The sequence below is a fragment of the Rana temporaria genome, chromosome 3, assembly GCF_905171775.1.
Source record: "Rana temporaria chromosome 3, aRanTem1.1, whole genome shotgun sequence".
Taxonomy (NCBI): domain Eukaryota; kingdom Metazoa; phylum Chordata; class Amphibia; order Anura; family Ranidae; genus Rana; species Rana temporaria.
The window spans coordinates 183,819,349-183,840,822 of record NC_053491.1 but is presented as its reverse complement, the minus strand read 5'-3'; the positions used below and the strand labels follow the sequence as shown (position 1 = coordinate 183,840,822).

The 21,474-nt window shown below is 40.4% G+C and overlaps 1 protein-coding gene across 3 annotated transcripts in view; it reads left to right on the top strand.

Annotated features, from left to right (window-relative positions):
* SYT1 (synaptotagmin 1) overlaps positions 1–21,474 on the top strand; it is a 738,111-nt gene that overhangs the window by 88,539 nt on the left and 628,098 nt on the right. For all 3 annotated transcript variants that reach the window (XM_040343936.1, XM_040343935.1, XM_040343939.1), the window contains exon 2: positions 17,270–17,371. The gene's annotated coding sequence lies outside the window, so the exon portion shown is untranslated. The remainder of the gene's footprint in view (positions 1–17,269; positions 17,372–21,474) is intronic.

Below are 21,474 nucleotides of genomic sequence, written 5' to 3'. Positions count from 1 at the left end.
GGAGTCGCGCTTGGCCCCTTGGTTCCAGTGAAGGGATCTCTTAAGCCGTCAGCATACCAAGACCTTTTGGACATTTTCATGCTCCTTTTGTGGGAACAGTTTGGGGGTGGCCCACACCAGTGCACATGGATACGCACGTTTGGGATGGAGGAATTTGACTGTCCTGCACAGAATCCTGACCTCAACCCGATAGAATGCCTTTAGGATGAATTGGAGCGGAGACGGTTGGACTAAGATTGGAATGCTATTAAAGTTCATGTGCATGTGAAGGCAGGCATCCCAATACTTTTGGTAATACAGTGTATGGTTTTTAGGAACTAATGTTCATAAAGATATACAGCCTCTATCCTGTTTTACTTACATATTTTGTACATTCCCTCAATACTAAAGAACTCTGCATCACTCCAAAATAGATAAAAAATTATATGTATAATGTTCACACATAGAAATATGTTTCTCCAAGATGGCACATAATGTACAAATGCCAGCATTCAGTTCCCAAATTCAAACCGCACTGAAGTAAAAAAAAAAAGCTAAAAAAACAACAATAATGGCTATTTCCTAGCACAATAGGCAAGGAATTGTAAGAAAGTTTACTGCTCAGAGGTCCCAGAGAACTGCAAAGTGGAGTCCAAACTCTTGGGTGCAGGCACTGCAATAGTATGCAAAAATGTATAAGAAAGAGCCGGGACGACTGCACTCCAAAAATAAAAATTTGTTCCTTTTAATAAAAACTGGTCACAACATGGATGTCACAGCAAAAAATCAGGAAAAAGGGCTAACGCGTTTCACACTCTCATACAGTGCTTATTCATAGATATTAAAAGGAACAACTTTTTATTTTTGGAGTGCGGCCGTCCCGGCTCTTTCTTATACATTTAGGCAAGAAATTGTCAAAGAAATGGCATTGGGGCTGGGGACAGCCCCGAGGTACATGAACAGGCATACCCCACTTTTAAGTACATAATGGGGTTTATTTACTAAAGCTGGAAAGCGCAAATTCAGGCTCACTTCTGCATATAAACCAATGAGCTTCAAGGTTTTATTACCAAAGCTTAATTGAACAAGCTGGGGTTAGAAGCTCATTGGTTTCTATGCAGACGTGAGCCTGATTTTGCGCTTTCTAGCTTTAGTAAATAAACCCCATTGTGTAGGTAGTGGGGTATGCCTGTACCAATTTAAAAATCAGTTTGGTGGGGAGAAGCAACTTTAATAATGTTTTATGTAATACTTTGAAAATGCAAAATTCCTTCTAATAACATGCCCAGGGGATGTCCTGAACATGCCTGTGAACTGACACATGTGTACAATGTATACAACCTAATACAGAAAACTGACATTTACAAAGTAAAAAAACTGCTGTTTCTACAGTAGATAATGACAGCTCTTAATTTTGTTTGCAAAAAAGCATCTGGGGATTCTCTTCATGCCTACCAGACCCTTATCCTAGGTGAAGGTCTGGTATAGACATTAATGGTAGATCCCACACAACAAAATGTCTTCGGGTCCCCCCTAAAAATGCATACCATCCCCTAATCCAAGTCTCGCTGGCCAGGAAAGGGGGAACACGAGTGCAACCCCCTTCCTGAACCATACCAGGCCACATGCCTTCAATATGCTTGGGGAACTCCCCTGGAATATCATTGGCTTATTTGAATCTGGAAGCACCCTTTAACAATAAATAGGCCCCCAGATACCTTCCCCATGTGATACTAGTAAAGGGTGCATAAAAACACAGTAAATAAACACACTGACACTTTTTAATATGGCCTACCACCTGCAGAAAAAAAAAATTCTGCCAACACATTCTCCTCTTGTTGTTTACTTGTGCTGAATAACATCTCCAGGGACCCACCATTAAAAATTTACCGGGGGTTGGAAGTCTCTCTGGTGATGTCATTGATCAAAAATGGACAATTGATTTGGTAAATGATTTAATACTTGGCTAATTCTCTTGGGGGGATACAGACAAGCAGAGCTTCCCTTTTTGGGTGGAGCTCCCCTTTAAAGCTATTTAAATTGAGACTCCCGACGAGAAAAAAGAGAACTTGTTCTCTTTTTTTTTTCTCATCGAGATCCACAACAGTTTTCTCGAAAAAAAACATACACACAACCGTTTTCCTCTGCAAAAAAGCTCTGCCACCAAGTTTCTTGATGGATTTTGTCAAGGAAAACGGTCGTGTGTACGAGGCCAGACACAGATTACCTAAAAATACAGAGGTTCTAGCCATTCCCAACATACCCAAAAATAGAAAAAAAATCACTTTAAGGGGTCTATTTATAAAGGTTTTCAACCAAAATGTATACATAATTTTACCAATGAATTGCACATTTTTACTAACTGGATTGAGCTGAAAAAAAATTGTGAACTCTGAGTTTGCAGGTGCTATTTGAGAGGGTTCTGAGTTTCCAGGTCCTATTAAAGAGGAGCACAATAATGGTTCCCCAACATTTCTGCCATTAATGAGTCTTATTCTGCAGTAACAAGATCCCCTAGCCTTTGAACCACAGCTGATGACACCTATATCTGTCAGTTACTTTCCTCCCCAAAGGAGGTGTATTTTCAGAGTGAACTTAGGATTAAGTAATTAGTCTATTTCTGAATCTTGGTGCTGCCAAATAATAGACTTTAGCTTCAGTTTTCAAGATTTTATTGAATGTCAGTGAAGGCATTCTCAAATTCTGAATTAGCAAATGAAAACCAGAATGACTGTCATATCGGAGGAATATGTCAGGAGCAGAGGTTTTATAGAACACCAGTGATATAGAGACAGCAAAAGCTGGAAAAGACGAAGTGAGATCCTTTTACTTTGTAATTATGTTTTAATTGTCTTGGCAATTGTATATTTGAAAACACAACTAATATTAAAAATACTACTGAGTGGCCCCAGCAGTAAAACAAATGGAGAATAGTATATCTCTAGTGATAACACCTACACTTTAATAATTTGACTTGCATTGCTGTGTTGATGTAATCCTCCAACATTTATCCCCAGTGCATTTTGTTGTTGTTGTGTATCTCTGTGGATAAGCCATGACTGCTATGTTCACTGGAGTGAATATTTGTATTTATGTACAATTAAATGTGTTTGTGTTCTTAATAATTGACGTATTCAATTATATGAATCCAAAAACAGAAAAATTGTATCCCAAGAATAAATATTTTTTTTCCTGTTTCTTTCTGGCTCTCTGGGGTTTCTACTACTGCCCAACAAAAGTCTAGTCCTTTGAAGTTCAAATCTAGACAGATATAAAATACAACTAATGCACTCATTTGTAATCACTAGTACATCATGCATTTTTTCTTTTTATGCAGGCAGTGCGAGTACCTGAATTTAACCTGACATCAGTCTCTTACAGTCCCATTATGCCAATGCTGAAGTGTAGGAGGGAAAAGTAGATCAAGGGGACATTAAGTTCATGTGCTGACATAAAGCATGCTGAAATAGAGAGCTGAGTTACAGTTATACAGTCATCCCTGTAATGCTTCCACTTTCACTATCCAATCACAGGCTGGGTGGGTCCAGGATGACCTGGGCTAAGAGGAAATGGGTAAAATGATGATTATATGATCACAAGTGTAGAATAACCGTGAATGAAAAATAAATGTAAATATGCTGCTAAATCTATATGGGTAAGTAAGTAAATAAATACCTGAAGTGATATTGATAAAAGATTGATCAGCGCATTCACTTCAATAAATAAATATAGATAATAAAACCACTAATGTATAACAAAATAAGTGATAAGTGACAATAATGTGCAATAAATGCTAATAGTCCCAAAGTGCAAACATAAGTGAACAGAAAATGGCAACAAATAAGTGTAGAGGGTCCTTGTGCAATCCAAATCTTAAAGGAACTTCACAATCTTCTGTATAAATCTTCTAGGTGCTGTGCTCACAGAGCGCTTACCTTAAAGCAGGTATATGCAGACTTGTATGAGTGTGGGTAGGTCCAGGGATGGTTCCTCCACATAGATTCCCAGCTACTGTCTGTCTCCACGGGTACAGATAGCCTCACAAGTTCTCTCCTCGTTTTGAGCCCCAGTAAAATGATGATGCCCGTCAGACTGAAGCCATCTAAAGACAAAGAAAAAGTACCGTAGAGAAAATCTCTGAGCTGAAGTTGAATATTTCACAAAAAAACTGGTTTTGTTGTTTTATCTTTTAATGAACTATTTATTTTTATCTTGTAATTTTGGGATAGAGTCCTGCTTTAACTGCTAGTAAAGAATGTTTTCACTAGGCATATTAAAAATGTGTGTGCTTGTTTTGGAGGTGTGCATACCCAATTAAGCCCCCATGTACACAGGACTCTGCTAAATGTACATTCAGAGGCAGTTGGACGCTTTCTTCAACAGCCCCTGAACTCATTCAATGTTATCCTATGTGACCACGTACACAGTTTTGTTTATTGCCATTTTCAGGCAGTTGCGTTTAACTACTTGCCGACCGCGCACCGTCATAATACGGCGGCAGGTCGGCTCTCCCAGGCGAGAGCCCGTAGCTATACGTCCTGCGCGTGAACGGCGATGGGGCGCGCGCGCGCGCCCCCCCGCCGTTCCCGATGATCAGATTCGTTTCAGAACTGATCAATCACCAGGTCCAGGCCAATAAAATCTGGCCTGGACCTGGTGATCACCTCCACCAATGGTTGTCTTCCCCTGGCAATGTTTTGTAAACATTGGCAGGGGAAGTCATGCTCTCTCCCTCTTGTCGGTCTTTCCGTTCCAGACCGAGAGGGAGAGAGCATCTGAAACGTGAGTTGCACAACACTACTCTAACACCAGGTCACATAGGCACACATTTAACCCCCTGATCACCCCCTGATCACCCCCCAAATTAACCCATTCACTGCCTGTCACTGTGTCACCCAGTACAGCAATCAGATTTTTTTTTGATCGCTGTACTAGTGTCATTAGTGACAAAAATAAGTGTTTAGGTAATCAGTCTTAGGCCATAAAAAGTCTAGGGACCCCCCCTAACCCCCCCCAATAAAGGTTTAACCCCTTCATTACCCCCTGTCACCAGTGATCACAGTATAAGTGTCACAGGTGACGCAGTTTAGTTTGTTTATTTTCTATAGCATCAGGGCACCCGCCATATTTTTTGAAATAAAGTTTTAACCCCCTGATCGCCCGGCGTGTGATAAAAGTTTGGTTTTAGCGCCAGATAGGGTCTGCGTCGCCCCAGGCAGCGTCAGATTAGTGCCAGTAGCGCTAACACCCACGCACGCACCATACGCCTCCCTTTAGTGGTATAGTATCTGATCGGATCGATACCTGATCTGATCAGATCTATACTAGCGTCCCCTGCAGTTTAGGGTTCCCAAAAACGCATTGTTAGCGGGATCAGCCCAGATACCTGCTAGCACCTGCGTTTAGCCCCTTCGCCCAGCCCAACCCACCGAAGTGCAGTATCGATCGATCGATCACTGACACAAAACACAAAAACACATAACTGCAGCGTTCGCAGAGTCAGGCCTGATCTCTGCGATCGCTAACAGTTTTTTTGGTAGCGCTTGACTCAGTCGCTAACAGGTCAGGTGCTTTTTTGCCTGTGAATCTCACCACTGTACCCCTAAATTTAGAGCCCAAAATGGCAAATCGATGGTACAGTGATGAAGAGGCCTACTTGTTTATGAGCCTGTCAGATAGTGATGAGGAGGTCACGCATCTGTCAAATTCTTGCTCAGAATACGATCCTGTAGACGACAGTGGCTCCCTGACAGATAGCTCTGACGACGGAGTGGTCCCTGCTAGGGTCAGGCGTACCAGACCCCGATCTTCTGCTGTCGCTGAGGTGCAAGAACCGCAGGGCTCTCGTATGGAGGAGAGAAGTACTAGCGCCGCTATTCCTTCTGGTGAACTGGCAAGCACCAGCGGCCTAGTACATCCTGGTCATATATCCAGCACTGCAGTAACACTTGGTGACGTGGCGAGTCCCATAAGTGCAGTTCAAGCTGGAGAGGTGGCAAGCACTAGTAGTGTCCCGCTGCCACCAAGAAGAAGAAGACGACAAAGACAGGCCCGTCCCCATAGTGTCCTTCCTGCTGCATTCGCCAATCCTGATTGGGTACCCACCACTTCTGCAGCACCCGTACTTCCCCCATTCACTGGCCAACCCGGAATTCAGGTGAATACAGTTGATTTTACGTCACTGGATTTTTATTCGCTGTATTTCACCGAAGATCTCTATAGATCTATTGTGGACCAAAGCAATTTGTACGCTGGTCAATTCTTCGCCGCTAATCCCCAGCTGTCCCTTGCCAGAGATTGGAAGCCAATTACGGTTTCCGAATTTAAGATCTTTCTGGGCCTTTCCCTCAATATGGGCATTACTAAAAAGAGTGAGCTGCGGTTATATTGGTCCACGCACCCAGTTCACCATATGCCCATTTTCTCTGCCTCCATGGCCAGGACACGATACGAGCAGATCTTGCGGTTCATGCATTTTAGTGACAATGAACTCTGTCGTCCTCGGGGAGACCCTGAATTCGATCGGCTCTACAAAATTCGGCCCCTCGTAAACCACTTCAACGAACGGTTTGCAGCCTTGTATAATCCCCAACAAGTTGTCTGCGTTGATGAGTCCCTGATTAAGTTTTCTGGCCGCTTGTCATTCAAACAATACCTTCCCAGCAAGCGTGCCAGATACGGGGTCAAGTTGTATAAGCTCTGTGACAGGGCAACAGGCTATACATCTAGCTTTATGGTTTACGAGGGAAAAGACAGTCACGTAGAGCCGGAGAATTGCCCTGATTACATAGGGAGCGCTGGTAGGATAGTGTGGGAATTGGTGTCACCCTTATTCGGAAAGGGGTACCACTTGTACGTGGACAATTATTACACAAGCGTGCCACTTTTTAGTCACCTTTTTGATTATGGAATTGGCGCATGTGGCACCGTGCGACCTAATCGCCGGGGCATCCCCCAACGGCTTGTAGAATCCCGTCTTAGTCGGGGGGAGAGAGCCTGCTTACGGTGTAATAATTTGTTAGCAGTGAAGTGGAGGGATTCACGGAATGTTTTCGTTCTGTCCACGCTTCACGCAGACACGGCAGTCCAAATTCCTACGGCGACTGGTGTTGTGAAGAAACCCCTCTGTATCCACGAGTACAACCTTAACATGGGAGGGGTGGACCTCAATGACCAGTTGTTGGCGCCGTACCTAATTGCCCGGAGGTCCAAACGCTGGTACAAAAAAGTATCAGTGTATTTGTTTCAATTGGCTTTGCTGAACGCTCATGTGCTATACAGAGCTTCAGGACGGACTGGATCCTTCCTAAAATTCCAGGAAGAGATCGTCGAAGCCCTTCTGTTTCCAGAAGGTGCTGTGCCCCACCTTCCCAACGCAAATGCAGTGAGCCGGCTGTATGAGAGGCATTTTCCTTTTGTCCTCGCTGGTACCCCTACCCAAAGAACCCGCCAAAAAAGATGTCGTGTCTGCAGCAAACTCGGATTTAGGCGTGACACCCGCTTTTATTGTCCCGACTGTCCTGACCAACCTGGTCTCTGCATTGGTGTATGTTTCAAACGCTACCACACACTAATTGAGTTTTAGCGTAGGGTACAGCACCACACAGTCCTAGGCACACCAACACAGGGTCTCGGAATATGTGATGGCCATCACATTTTGAGAGACCATAATCTGCAACGTTCAGTTTATAGTTTTCATAAAAGTGAAAAAAAGTAGAAAAAAAATAAAAAAACACACAAAAACACAAAAAAAATATAAAATAAAAAATCCAAAAATAGTTGTGGTTGTATTTTTCTCCTCTCTTTATTGTTCTCTTATGTTCACTCTCTACTGTCCACTCACTATTGTTCTATATCTATTCTCTCTATTTTTACAATGTTTTATTGTATTTGCTTTGCAGGTATGGTATGTTATACTGTAATGTTTGTTTTATTGTTAACCATCATTTGCTTAGCAGGTACGCTATTCAGTTGCATCGCGGATTTATTTAGCGTGACAGCAACAGCGTTTGCTCCCACGATATATAAAGCCGCGACTCCAACGCTGTAGGAGGTGATTTCACCACCACAGTTAAAAAAAGAGCATATATGCCGAAGCATGGGGGCATTAGGGGCGGAGGAGCGATTTTGCTCCTAATGCCGCGTACATACGGTCGAAATTCCGACGGAGGCTTGCCCGTGGAAAAGTTCGACCGTGTGTACGCGGCATAACTTTTTTTGCGGGAGGATGCCCCCATGCTTCGGCATATATATTTTTTAGGCACAGGTTGCGTTAAAAAATGTTTTGTTTTGTTTTTGATATTTGCTTTGCAGGTATGGTATGGTAAGATCTTACTGTTAAAATGTAATGTTACTTTGTTATAATGTTAACCATCATTTGCTTAGCAGGTACGCCATTCAGTTGCAGCGCGGATTTATTTAGCGTGACAGCAACAGCGTTTGCTCCCACGATACATAAAGCCGCGACTCCAACACTGTGGGAGGTGATTTCACCACCACAGTTAAAAAAAGAGCATATATGCCGAAGCATGGGGGCATTAGGGGCGGAGGAGCGATTTTGCTCCTAATGCCGCGTACATACGGTCGAAATTCCGTCGGAAGCTTGCCCGTGGAAAAGTCCGACCGTGTGTATGCGCCATAACTTTTTATGCGGCGTACATACGTGTGTGAGCGGCATAACTTTTTTGCGGGAGGATGCCCCCATGCTTTGGCATATATAAATGGTGCATGTATGCCCATCATTAGAAGTGGGTGGATGAAGGGAGGTATTCTAATGGTGGGCATACCCACCGATCAATCTTTTTTTCGTTCAGCCAACAGGCTGCATGAAAAAAAAAAAAGATTACAATACATGTCCAACAAGAACCATCAACGTACTGGTATGTTGCTGGACTTTGAATGGTTATACCAGAATGATGCCTGCGGGTTTAGGCATCATCTTGGTATCATTCTTTTCAGCCAGCGGTCGGCTTTCATGTAAAAGCAGTCCTAGCGGCTAATTAGCCTCTAAACTGCTTTTACAAGCAGTGGGAGGGTATGTCCCCTCCCCGGATATAAATTGCGCCATTGGGAAAGTGGGAAAACATTTTATCACACCGATCTTGGTGTGGTCAGATGCTTTAAGGGCAGAGGAGAGATCTAGGGTCTAATAGACCCCAATTTTTTCAAAAAAGAGTACCTGTCACTAACTATTGCTATCATAGGGGATATTTACATGCCCTAAGATGGCAATAAAAATTATAAAAATAATAAAAAAAAGTAAGGAACAGTTTAAAATAAAATTAAAAAAGCAAATTAAATAATAATAAAAAAATAAATAAAAAAAAAGCACCCCTGTCCCCCCCTGCTCTTGCGCAAAGGCGAACGCAAGCGTCGGTTTGGCGTCATATGTAAACAGCAATTGTACCATGCATGTGAGGTATCACCGCGAAGGTCAGATCGAGGGCAGTAATTTTAGCAGTAGACCTCCTCTGTAAATCTAATGTGGTAACCCGTAGAGGCTTTTAAAGGCTTTTAAAAATGTATGTAGTCTGTCGCCACTGCGCATTTGTGCGCAATTTTAAAGCATGTCGTGTTTGGTATCTATGTACTCGGCCTAAGATCATCTTTTTTATTTCATCAAACATTTGGGCAATATAGTGTGTTTTAGTGCATTAAAATAAAAAAATATGTATTTTTGCCCAAAAAAATGCATTTGAAAAATCGCTGCGCAAATACTGCGTGGTAAAAAAAAATGCAACACCCACCATTTTAATCTGTAGGGCCTTTGCTTTAAAATAATATATAATGTTTGGGGGTTCAACTTAACTTTCTTGCAAAAAAATAATATGTTTTTATGTAAACAAACAGTGTCAGAAAGGGCTTTTTCTTCAAGTGGTTAGAAGAGTGGGTAATGTGTGACATAAGCTTCTAAATGTTGTTCATAAAATGCCAGGACAGTTCAAAACCCCCCCAAATGACCCCATTTTGGAAAGTAGACACCCCAAGCTATTTGCTGAGAGGCATCTCGAGTCCATGGAATATTTTATATTTTGACACAAGTTGTAGGAAAGAGAATTATTATTATTTTATTTTATTTTTTTTGCACAAAGTTGTCACTAAATGATATATTGCTCAAACATGCCATGGGCATATGTGGAATTGCACCCCAAAATACATTCTGCTGCTTCTCCTGAGTACGGGGATACCACATGTGTGAGACTTTTTGGGAGCCTAGCCGCGTACGGGACCCCAAAAACCAATCACCACCTTCAGGCTTTCTAAGGGTGTAAATTTTTGATTTCACTCCTCACTACCTATCACAGTTTCGGAGGCCATGGAATGCCCAGATGGCACAAAACCCCCCCAAATGACCCCATTTTGGAAAGTAGACACCCCAAGCTATTTGCTGAGAGGTATGTTGAGTATTTTGCAGATCTTGCTTTTTGTCACAAAGATTTGAAAATTGAAAAAAGAAAAAAAAAAAAAATATATATATATCTTTCTTCATTTTCAAAAATAAATGAGCGCTGTAAAATACTCACCATGCCTCTCAGCAAATAGCTTGGGGTGTCTACTTTCCAAAATGGGGTCATTTGGGGGGGTTGTGTGCCATCTGGGAATTCCATGGCCTCCGAAACTGTGATAGGCAGCGAGGAGTGAAATCAAAAATTTGCGCCCTTAGAAATCCTGAAGGCGGTGCTTGGTTTTCGGGGCCCCGTACGCGGCTAGGCTCCCGAAAAGTCCCACACATGTGGTATCCCCGTACTCAGGAGAAGCAGCAGAATGTATTTTGGGGTGCAATTCCACATATAACCATGGCATGTGTGAGCAATATATCATTTAGTGACAACTTTGTGCAAAAAAAAAAAAAAAAAAAAAAAAGTTTGTCATATTCCAGCAACTGGTGGCAAGATATAAAATATTCCATGAACTCAAAATGCCTCTCAGAAAATAGCTTGGGGTGTCTACTTTCCAAAATGGGGTCATTTGGGGGGGTTGTTTGCCATCTTGGCCTTTTATGGCCTTCAATACTGTGATAGGTAGTGATCGGTAGTGAGGAGTGAAATCAAAAATGTATGCCCTTAGAAATCCTGAAGGCCGTGCTTGGTTTTCGGGGTCCCGTACGCGGCTAGGCTCCCAAAAAGTCCCACACATGTGGTATCCCCGTACTCAGGAGAAGCTGCAGAATGTATTTTGGGGTGTAATTCCACATATGCCCATGGCATGTGTGAGCAATATATCATTTAGTGACAACTTTGTGCAAAAAAAAAAAAAATTGTCATATTCCCGCAACTTGTGGCAAAATATTAAATATTCCATGGACTCAACATGCCTCTCAGCAAATAGCCTGGGGTGTCTACTTTCCAAAATGGGGTCATTTGGGGGGGGTTTGTGCTATTTGGGCATTTTATGGCCTTCAAAACTGTGATAGGTAGTGAGGAGTGAAATAAAAAAATTGCGCCATTAGAAATCCTGAAGGCGATGCTTGGTTTTCGGGGTCCCGTACGCGGCTAGACTCGCAAAAAGTCCCACACATGTGGTATCCCCGTACTCAGGAGAAGCAGCAGAATGTATTTTGGGGTGCAATTCCACATATAACCATGGCATGTATGAGCAATATATCATTTAGTTACAACTTTTTGTAATTTCTTTTTTCTTTTTTTTTTTTTGTCATTATTCAATCACTTGGTACAAAAAAAAAAAATATTCAGTGGGCTCAATATGCCCCTCAGCAGATTCCTTGGGGTGTCTACTTTCCAAAATGGGGTCATTTGGGGGGATTTTGTGCTATTTGGGCATTTTATGGCCTTCAAAACTGTCTTAGGTAGTGAGAAGTGAAATCAAAAATTTGCGCCCTTAGAAATCCTGAAGGCGGTGCTTGATTTTCGGGGCCCCGTACGTGGTTGGGCTCCCAAAAAGTCTCACACATGTGGTATCCCCGTACTCAGGAGAAGCAGGAGAATGTATTTTGGGGTGCAATTCCACATATAACTATGGCATGTGTGAGCAATATATCATTTAGTGACAACTTTTTGTAATTTCTTTTTTTTTTTTTTTTTTTTGTCATTATTCAATCACTTGTTACAAAAAAAAAAAATATTCAATGGACTCAACATGCCTTTCAGCAGGTTCCTTGGGGTGTCTACTTTCCAAAATGGGGTCATTTGGGGGGGTTTTGTACTTCCCTGCTATTTTAGCACCTCAAGAATTGAGATAGGCAGTCATAAAATAAAAGCTGTGTAAATTCCAGAAAATGTACCCTAGTTTGTAGATGCTATAACTTTTGCGCAAACCAATAAATATACGCTTATTGGCATTTTTTTTACTAAAGACATGTGGCTGAATACATTTTGGCCAAAATGTATGACTAAAATTGAGTTTGTTCGATTTTTCTTATAACAAAAAGTAGAAAATATCATTTTTTCTCAAAATTTTCGCTCTTTTTCCGTTTATATCGCAAACATTAAAAATCGCAGAGGCAATCAAATACCATCAAAAGAAAGCTCTATTTGTGGGAAAAAAAGGACGCAAATTTTGTTTGGGTACAACATTGTATGGCCGCGCAATTACCAGTTAAAGCAGCGCAGTGGAAAATTGTAAAAACACCTCTGGTCTTAAGGCTGACAAATGTTCCGGTGGGAAAGTGGTTAACAGCGTTTCCTTGAAAGCAAAAAAATTGGTTCAGACGCAGAAGATTTTCACGTTTCAGACGCGACTAAGCGTGGTAACCCGCATTTCATTTATAAACATTTTTTGTTTTTGCCCATTTAAAAAAAAATATTTTTTAACCGCTTCTAAATGCAAACGGGGCTAAACACAGCTAAATCTAGCATGCAAACGTGGCAAAACTGACATTTTAAACATCGGTTACTATCTGTCATGTTTAATAATTTTAGGAGCAGTTGTAAAAGCATCCTGTGTACATGGAGCCTAACACTCATATATATTTTTTTATGTAACCAAATAGAAAATCATGCTGACCAGTTCAGCAGTATTAATTAAAGGGCTTGTAAAGGTTAGTATTTTATTTTCCAAATAGGTTCCTTCAAGCTAGTGCATTGTTGGTTCACTTACCCTTTCCTTCGATTTCCCTTCTAAATGTTTTTTTTTCTTTGTCTGAATTTCTCACTTCCTGTTTCTCCTCAGTAAGCTTGCCCCCATCATCCAAGCTGTTCTGGCTGGGTGTTAGTCACCCAGAACAGCTTACTGGGGAGGAACAGGAAGTGAGGAATTCAGACAAAGAATACAAAGGAAAAAAAACATTTAACATTCTAGCTCATACTTGACATAGTTGATTTTAGGGGTTCAGTAATACATTTTTTAAATAAAAAAAATGATTTCTTAACATAACAATGACAAGTCAGGTTTTTTATCTTAAAGCATTCCATGCAAACCTTTTGTGTGCAGCAGCCGCCCTCGGCCCCCCTGATACTTACCTGAGCCCCATCTTGATACAACCATGTTGCACGAGAGTCTCGGTTGTCTGGGACTCTCCCTCCTCATTGGCTGAGACAGCAGCGGGGGACCATTGGCTTTTGTTGCTGTCATTCAAAGTCAATGAGCCAATGAGGACAGGTGATCCATATCTAAATGGACACACAGAGCAGTGGCTTGGCTCGGGTGCACCCACAGCAAGCTGCTTGCTGTGGGGGCCCTCGGCAGGAGGAAGGGGCCAGGGAAAACTGTTTTGTTGAGCAAAAATACTGATGTAGAGATTCATAGGGATTGGTTTTCCAAATTGACAGAAGGTTTATTAGTCCACTGAAGCTGTGCTCACTTAAAATACTTCAGATAATGTGCAGGGGAGTAGGAAACAAACTAAAACTAAAATTCCCTTGTACTTGATTGGATGATTTAAATGAACAGTGCTTCAAGTGCACATTCTTCTCTGTTAGTATATCAACCCGACTGTGTGCCTTCATTTGAAAAACAAATGACAGTATTGTTGAATAATGTTGTTTTAAAATGCATGAGAAAACGACATGGAGAGAAAATGGTGTGCTGCGAATCACCTGTGAATTTAGATTAATTTATTTATGCTTATTGCTGTTACATTTTTCAGTAATCCTCTAACTGGATTCCGTGTACTCTAAAACAAAATACATTCAAAGGCTTACATTTTGTCTTCGTATAAAAGCAGCCACAACCTCCGTTTGACTATAGGTTGTAGTGTTTAGAATTTAGGTCCATTTTTTTCCTTTCAAAATATTTTTATATAAACTTTTTTTTCTTTTCTTTTGTCTTTAGTTTTTGTTTATGGAGTTATCTTGCTACCTGCTTATGGTAATACCAGGGATAACAGTGTGCTAGTCTTGCTAACAACAAATTTCCAGGCAGTGTGCTGACTTATATTTATATTTTAGTTTTTTTAATATTTTATGTACAATGGTTACATTACATACCGTACTCTGCCATGCACATAGGCTTTATTGCTTGTATTCAATTCTACAAAATGGAATAAGAGCACATAGCACATCTTCTTTCCCACCTCCTAATGCAGACTTTTTTTTATCTTCATTATTTGGTTGGTTAATTACACCTGAATGTTGTGGGTGGAGGGTTGTATATATGGATGTTACATTTAAGAGAAAAAAAAATTACTTGCCCAGTAGCAAAAAAAGATTTACGCGTTTGGATGTTTCGGGTTGCCAGTTGTTCATCACCATGACTTGAGCAGAAAAGGGACCCTTGTTTGAGAAGCAGTGATCTCTCTACAAAGGACAGAAACATCCATGTCAGAGTTGGAGCTCTTCAATCAGCTGGGATCATGAGCATTACTGATTGCAGAGTTAGAGGTCTGACTCGGTAGGGGGCTGGGCAGACCTCTCCAGAGAGACTACTGCTTCTCTAGAGAGATAAAGGGATCTTCTCTGCAGCTGCTGGTAGGCAAAATACATTTTTACTGGGGATGTAGCTGCTTTAGAAAGAAAATATACTGTAAGGCCCCGTACACACGTCCGATGACTTGGGTACAACCAGCCTGCCGGATTTGCTTCTGATTATCGCAAGCAGCTGCTATAGCCACTAGTGATAATCTGTGTCTCCCCCCTCCCTCCCAGACGATGGCTGATTCCCCTGTCAGCACAACCCGTAGTTACAGGAAAGAAATTCACGACGTGTATAGCCGGCCTTAGGAAAAGATGAAGGCGAGTCATTAGATTAGGATCCACGATATATAATGAAGAAAGACCTAATAAAGCCAGATGGCTTGTGTTTGGCAGCTCTCCACAAAACATGGGCCTATCTTGAGAGACAGAAGTCACTACATTTGAGAAGCCCATATTTATTTTATCTAAAGAGGGAGTCAGAAAAATGTTCAAAGTGGTGTTCTATTGATTCCACAAATGACAACAGTTCTTATCTTGGAACTACAAGTTGAATAGTGGCTGTCAAGTCTCAGATGTGAGGCCGAGGGGCAGAGAGGGTGCCCCTTGCGGCTAAGTGCAGCGCTCCCCTGGGAGTGATACAGGGGATACGGTGCCCAAAGGTGCACGGGTTGCCAGTAGTGCTGCAACAGGCTGGTAAGCAGAATGTAGCTGGGGTGCGCTGGGTAGTGATGTCAGTAGCCATGCAAGAAGAAGTCCTGAGTAGGCGTATGCAGGATAAACCAGAAGCAGGGTTCGCAGCCAGGCCAGAGGTCATATACCGGGAGACAGTCCAAGAACAAACAGGAGCAAGCTGGGTCATAAACAGTGGGCAGTGGATCGAAGAATAGTCAGCCAAGCCAAGGTAAGAACGAGGAGATAATCGGGATCACAGGTCAAGCCAAAAGCAGAGGTCAAGCCAGGAGTTACAAGTACACAGACACAGGAAGCTGAGGAAACCGGTCGTGTGTACATTTTCGCCGAGGAAACTGTCGTGAAACTCGACGAGCCAAAAAGAGAGCATGTTCTCTATTTCCTTGACGGGAATGGAGAAAGTTGGCTTGTCGAGTTCCTCAACAGCCTAACAAGGAACTCGACGAGGAAAACAATGTGTTTCGCCCGTTGCGTTCCTCGGTCGTGTGTACGAGGCTTCATTCCAACTCCACGCCAGCATTGCCACTCATCCCATTCCCACCACCAAAGAGTAAAAGAAGGAATAAAAAAAATAGAGAATACATGGAAGGGAGAGGAAAAGAGGGGGGGGAAGAAAGACAAAGGGAGAGAAAGAATAAGAGAAAGAACAAGAAAGGTGGCTAGAGAGAGGGATAGGGAAAAAACAAACAAGAAATTACGATAAAGAGAATTTAAAGGGAAAGAAAGGAGAACGAAGAGAAAGGGTGGTACATCCTAAAATGTACCATAAGGGGATTTAATACTGTACGAGTAGAAGGGACTCAGGGATTGCTAAATGTCCGTGGGTTAGGGGCACAAATTACTTGTCTTGCCTTGGGTGCTGACAACCCATGCTACAAATAAAATGTTACCATTAGCGGTCCCCACAACTTTTATCAAGGGGTCACGGCACTAGAAGGTTGAGAACATCTGCTGTAGTATTTTTTGGTCCTTGCCAGTTTAAAGTCAATTCAAACATTGGTTGCATGGTCCCACACTGATTTGTACCCTAGTTATTCCTATTGTATCATATTAAAATGATTATTGATAGAATATACAGCACTTTTTTCTATAATGAACTTAGTTTCAGCTGCTATATGCAGATGACAGTCTTGCCCTGTGATCTATGCTGTAACTTTAGCTTAAGTACCATGCAAAAAATGTTCCAACAAAAAAACATAAAAAAAATATTTTTATTAAAACTTTGTCCTAATTCACATCTGATCGCTCACTTTTCAACCAAACTAGTCTAAATGAATTTTTCCTTCCACCTTACCTCCATAGCTATTGTTTCACATTTAAAGAAAAAAAAATGCTATGATTTCATTTTAAACTCCTTTACTTGCTTTATACCAGAAAGAAAATGTGTCCTGAAAAATTATACAAATTGCAGAATCAAATATGTACTTTATGGTTACACGAACACTAGTTCTTTTATTTAATTTTTTCTTTCTTTTTTTTTTCTTTAAGCTGTATAGAAAATAAAATTATTCTTGGAAGACAAAACAAAATAATATGTTTTACTATGATATAATAAAAGAAGCAAGTTAGTTGACAAAGAAACACGTTTTTTTTGCAGAAATGTGAAAGTTGCTGTGTTCAATAAAAGGTAAAGATGGTGAGCGTAGTAGTGGTTAAACAGAAGTAACTGTATCTGTCTTGCCACTCTGGCACTCCTTTATGTGTATTAATTGATAAATAAGTTTGCAAAAAAAAAATGTCACCCATGCTTTAAATCGTATGTATAACGTCTGCTCTCTTTTTTTATCTAGCATTGTGTGCCTCTTATCAATTTGGAATCCGTCAAGGTGATGTTTGCATGAAGACCTGTTAGAGGATAAGAAACAACATACTTGGCTAAGGCATACAAAAAGGTAAAACTACAGTAACGTCATGATTAATTGAAATTATTTTGTTTGTATTATCATCCAAATTAAATAAATCAATCATATTATGTATTTTATTGGCTTCTTCTAATATATTTTAACAAAATAATTACCAAAGGCCATCAACAAAAGAGTATTTATTGCTCAGCCAATATTTTATATCAAGCAACAGTTTGTACCTATCTAACAGGAGCTAATTATTAATGACTGCTCATAGTAGACCAGAGTCAAAGAACAGTTATGTCTCTGACAGGATATCTTTATGGCATTGCTTTTTCTTTGGTGTGGTTCAGCTTCTAATCCTGATGTTACCAGAGAACTATGGCAGTTGTACTATTGTCATGGCAAAGTATGCATTTGTATCACTCAATTTTAGGCAAATTGTAGGTTTTAACCACTTCAGCCTTTGCAGATTTTATTTTATTTTACACTGCATTAGGTTAACTGACCATTGCGCAGCAGTGCAACGCTGTACACAAATAAATGTGATGCCCTTTCTTTCTCCACAAATAGAGCTTTATTTTGCTAATATTGGATCACCTCTGCGTCTTTTTGCGCTATAAACAAAAAAAGACAGACAATTTTGAATAGAAAAAACAATATGTTTTACTTTCTGCTATAAAACCAATAATTTTTTTTTTCTAAATCGAATTTCTTCATCAATTTAGGCCAATATGTATTCTGCTCCATATTTTTGCTTAAAACAAATCCCAATAAGCGCATATTGATTGGTTTGCACAAAAGTTATTGCGTATACTATGGGATATTTTTATGGCATTTTTATTTATTTTATTTCTTTACTAGGAATGGCGTTTTTTTATCGATGCTGCAACATTGCGGTGGGCAAATTGGACACCTAACTGACATATTTGACACTTTTTGGGGACCAGTGACATTATTACAGTGAACAGTGCTAAAAATATGCAATTACTGTACTAATGACACTGCCAGGGAAGGGGTTAACACCAGCGGCAATCAATGGGTTAAGTGTGTCCCTAGGGGGTGCTTACTAACTGTGTGGGGGAGGGACTCACTGGATGAACACAGAGATCCGTGTTCCTGTTTAGCAGAACACAAGATCACTGTGTTCTTCCCTGTCAGAATGGGGATCTGTTTACATCGTGGGGGGGTACAGGTTCATCGTTTCACGCAATAGAGCCGACCTGCCACAGTATATGTACTGTGGCTGGTCGACAAGTGGTTAAATAAAGAAAAAACATAGTTATTCCTATCATTGTCAAGTGCTGATCCTGTGTTAGCACTGGGTCCTTTCATATAGGTATCATCCATTCAGTCATGTTTTTGTGGGGAAAAGGATTCAGTTTAGATCAGTTTCTACACCCATTTTATTTATTTTTTAGTTGTTGCAGAAACCAATCATGGGTCATAAAAGTATAAGCAAAAAATGTTTCTTGCCTAAAAATGGAGATAAATGTTCCCGCCCATAGACATACATTGTGGTTCAGTCTGGAACCATCTGAAAAGCTGAAGGATGGCTCCGGACTGAACACCCATGAGGAAGGGCCCTAAGGCCTTTTTTGTATATTTCTCATCATTAGGATTATCTCCTATTTTTATTGGCACTAGAATTATTATTTTATGTAGAAGCTCATGACATCGGCATAATAACTAGAATCCCTATAACTGCAGGGCTGGTTTACCTTCTTCTATCATGATAGCAGCTCAAATGCTCTTCAGGATCATGATGGAGTTTTGAGTGAAGTTTGAAAAATTAAACCCACTACCTCATACTAGTTCAATGTAAGTAGTCTTATTTTTTAAACAATAATGGTCTGATTTTTAAAAAACCCTATATAAAAAAAAAAAAAGGACTCTGCCCAGCCCACATTCTTGCTAAGAAGACCATGTATGGTTAACATTCAGGAGCTTTTATATTACACAACAAAAAGCTTTGTACTTGTTCTCTTTACACGTGGGAGCACTGATGTTTTAATTATGAACATTCTAAAACAAACACAAATCTTATTTCACCTGTGATTCTGTGCAGATGTCTGTAAATTATGCAGCGTTTGTGGACCTTTTAGACCAAGCTGACAAAATTTGGAATTTAAAATGAAGGAGAAGATGCTCTAAAACCCTATTATAATAATTTCAAGGTTAAAGGTGTTGTAAAGGTGCAGCACAGTCATTGGCTCATGCTGCTGTCAAACGCATCCAATGATGCGGCATGCCGGGGCGTGGGGTCAAGTGATACAGTGAGCGGCTATAGCAGCCTGCTGTATCACGGGAGTGCGCCCTCAAGAACTAACCACCATGCGAGAGAGCTCACATGAAGGTGGATAGTTCTTGTGGGGAGGAGCCGAGACAGCCGCAGAGGGACCCCAGAAGACAAGGATCATGGCCACTCTGTGCAAAACGAGCTGCACAATGGAGGTAAGTATAACATGTTTGTTATTTAAAAAATAAAATGAAAAATTGCCTTTAGTGTTCCTTTTAACATGTTTGTTATTTTTAAACAAAAAAAATTGACTTTAGAATAATGTGTATTTTTATAAATAATGATAAATGATGAGATTGTGAATGGTGAATAATTTATACTTTACATCATGTGTACATATCATTTTTAATTTTTCTTTTCAAAATGCATCAGCCCCCTCAAAACTAACATGCAAAGTACAAATTGCCAATGTGTGCCCCCGCACAGCAAGAAGGCTGTAACACCCAGGCCGTATAGATATTTTGGCATCACAGCTAAATATACTCTGCTATAATGCCTTTGACATCACCACAACAGAATAATCCTGGCAAGGCAGATGGAACGGTAATGAGAAGCAGCTTTACCTGTGTTCAAAATGCATTAGGCACTGTGTAGTGAACAAAATAGTTTACAGGTGTAGCTAAAATGTACACAAGGTGTAATTTATAGAATAATTTAGAATAAATTAATAATAATCTAATTTTAATGTATTTGCTGTCATATCGTGGGGTTGATTTACTAAACCTGGAGAGTGAAAAATCTGGTGCAGCTCTGCATATAAATCAGCTTCCGGGTTTTTTGTCAAAGATAAACTGAATAAGCTAAAGTTAGAAGCTGATTGGCTACCATGCAGAGCTACACCAGATTTTGCACTCTCCAGGTTTAGTAAATCGGCTTCTAATTTTAGCTTGTTCAGTTTATCTTTGACAAAAAACCTGGAAGCTGATTTCTATGCAGAGCTGCACCAGATTTTGCACTCTCCGGTCTTAATAAATTAACTCCCATGCATTCTAAATTTAAATGATACAATTACTAGGTTAAATTAAACTTGGTTTATGTGTTTGAATACATCCTACTATGTTTGCTTGTACGTCAGTAGCGGATGGTATCTTTTTTTTTTTTGTCAGTATTTACGTATTCTGCCTATTTTTGATATATCAGATGCGTTTGAAATGTTAAATGTGACAATAGTTAACGCTATTGTTGCACGATGTGCTATTTTCCTTTTGCAGCTGAGAAGGAAACTGTGTTATGCCCTGTACACACGATCGGTTCATCCAATGAAAACGGACCGATGGATTTTTTCATCAGATATCCGATGAAGCTGACTTTCATCAGTCTTGCCTACACACCATCGGTTAAAAATCTGTTCGTGTCAGAATGCGGTGACGTAAAACACTACGACGTGCTGAGAAAAATGCTTCCGAGCATGCGTCGACTTGATTCTGAGCATGCGTGGATTTTTAACCGATGGATTTGCCCACAGACGATTGTTTTTTTCTATCGTTTTTTTAACCATCAGATAATTTTAAAACAGGTTCTACGTTTTTTCACCGATGGGGAAAAAAAACGATGGGACCCACACACGATCGGTTCTTCCGAACCGATCGTGTGTACACGGCATTAGACTGTGTTGTGTGAAACCTGGAGATCATTACAATATTAGGTATTGCATGTCTAAAGTAAACCTGTACTTCTGGTAGTGTTCTGAAAATTAAATGCTGCCCTACAAGTTTAAATGTTACTACATTAAAGCAGATTATACTGTTTTCTAAGATTCATGTTATATATAAAGTATGTATCTTTGTTTTTTCTTGCTTTACAAAATAACAATAATATTTATGTTTAGCTGAAAATAACGATATTCAACTAC